The sequence below is a fragment of the Tupaia chinensis genome, unplaced genomic scaffold (assembly GCF_000334495.1).
Source record: "Tupaia chinensis unplaced genomic scaffold, TupChi_1.0 Scaffold143971_1, whole genome shotgun sequence".
Classification (NCBI taxonomy): Eukaryota; Metazoa; Chordata; class Mammalia; order Scandentia; family Tupaiidae; genus Tupaia; species Tupaia belangeri.
Window position 1 is genome coordinate 8,633 of NW_006203822.1, and position 2,286 is coordinate 10,918.

The following is a 2,286-nucleotide window of genomic DNA, read 5'->3' on the forward strand; positions in this document are numbered from 1 at the left end:
GTTGCAGTTGTTTGACTTTCATTTTGTACACACAGAAAACAGATATTTTATGTTGACATACAAGAGACAGCTTATAAAATTGTATTTATTTTCAAGGTTGAAATCAATTTTGACAAATACACTTGTGACCTGTCTTCTCAGGATGGCTTGCTCTTGAATGGGGCCTCAGCGCCCCCTGCCGTCCGAGGGCCAGAGTCCCCCAGGTCTGGGATGCACAGCAGAGGGCCAGGGAGAGAGAGCTGGTCTGCTCACCCACTAGGCCTCTGCCCCCTCCTCAGATAGGCGGGGCCTCTTCCCTGCCCAGGAGCCTCCTCTGCAGGCTGTAGAGGCGAATCTGGCCCACTGGCTGTTTTATTTTGTTAATGAGTTAAAAATCACATAATGTAAAATTAGGAAAATACGTAGAGTACAGGATTCAGCATCAATTCGTGTCCACCATGTGGTGAACCCCCGTGTCTACCTAGTTCCAAACACTGTCACTGACCCAAAGGAGACCCCACGCCAGTATGTTGTCACCCATTCTGCATTCCTCTACCCTGGGAACCAGTAGGTTGTTTGTATTTTTATAAATAGACACATTATTGCTATTCCACATAAATTCACTCAACTCCATGTGAACTTTTATTTATTCAAGTTTTTATTCATTTATTCACTTATTTTCATTTGATCAGAGAGAGAAAGAGAGAGAGAGAGAAAGAGAAAGCAAGCCACCGGGTCCAGGGCTTGAACCGTGTTGGCCATGTGGGAGTGTTCAGTGCCTTAGCCAGCATGCCGCCTGATGGTCCTGACACAATGTAACTTTTTTAACAACAGAATCATTTTATTTAACTTTATTTATCATTATCATTTTAATTTGTCCAGAGAAAGACACACAAGGAGAGAGGGAAAATGAGAAAGCAGGCCACCAGGTCTGGGACTCGAAACATGGTCAGCCATGGGGGAGTCCAGCGCCCCTAACCACCACACCACCGTCCAGCCCACTATGTGACGTTTTATGTTTGGATTCACTTTCTCACACTTACAAGGATTTTCTAACACCGCCATCGTAACTGCTGTACGGATGAAGAATACTCTGTTGCATGGATGTATCGCATCTTAGTCACACGCCAGTTTACGGATGGACGTTTCATCTGTTTCTCTACTTTGTTAGGGTGCTGTTAGGAACACGTGTCCACACATTTTGTCTAAATATGTGTTTTTAATTATTTTGGGTTATTGTAAGAGTGAACTTTCTGGGCCATATGATACATTTTTGGTCATTTTTAAGTAGCTAACATTTGACATTCTTTTTTTTTGTTGTTCTTTCTTTTGTTTTTTTTGAGAGGTTTTCGCTATAGGGCGCATGCGCTCGCCAGAGAGAGACTGAGAGACAGAAAGCGAGAAATCACTCCCCAGGGGGGATGGCCACGCCGCAATCCCTTCTTTTCCACTCTCCTCTCCGGATCTTGGGCACGCACACACACACGCGCCCAGCATGAGTTTAAGACTGGGTCCAGGACTCGAACCACAGTCAAATACACAGGAGTCCAGCGACATAGCCATTACGCTAACTGCTGGTCCCTTGACATTCCTCTTTCATGGTAGTTATAGCAGTTGACATTCTGACCAGCAATTTTGGTATCAGGGTAATTCTGGCTTAGTAGAATAAGTTAGGGAACGTTTCTACCTCTGCTCTCCCAACAGGATCTGGGGGGCTGGGCCCTTCTGTTCTAGCCACTCCCTTCAGCCACCCCACAGGAGGGCAGGAGGACTCATGAGCAGGAGGCTTTTTGGAGCACACGTGCCTTCAGGCAATGTCACAGATAGGGACAGGTGAGCAGGGTGAAGGGCCTGTGGGGACCTTAGGGACATATGTACGTGGGGTCTTCCACGTAACGCAAGTGCTCAGTGTGTGCATCTGGAACGAAAAGCATCCTGCGTCCCCCATGCAGTGAGCATGCAGCAGAGCAGCCCGGGCGGCAGGAGCTGGGTGCTCTCTGCATCGCTCTGCAGGAGCCTGCCCAGGACTGTCCACAGGGAGCTCTTGGCAGGATCAGAACTCTGGTGCTCTGCTTGTAACATGATTAGAAAAAAATAATGGGAGCCAGTGTCAGTTATGGTAGAAGAATAGCAAACAGTTTTTGTCCCACTTCCCCCTCCACCTGGGTCACTGTGTTTAACCGCCGCTATAAGATACTCCACAGAAGTAGTCAGCCTCGTCCTCAGGCTGGAGGTTGGAGATGGTCAAGTAGCGGTCGGCCCCAGAGCTGGAGCCCGAGAAGCGATCAGGGATCCCGTCCCCCTTGC

The 2,286-nt window shown here is 48.0% G+C and overlaps 1 gene segment (V, D, J or C); it reads right to left on the reverse strand.

Annotated features, from left to right (window-relative positions):
* The window catches only part of LOC102496097 (immunoglobulin lambda variable 1-40-like), a 4,519-nt gene that overhangs the window by 1,861 nt on the left and 372 nt on the right, over positions 1–2,286 (reverse strand).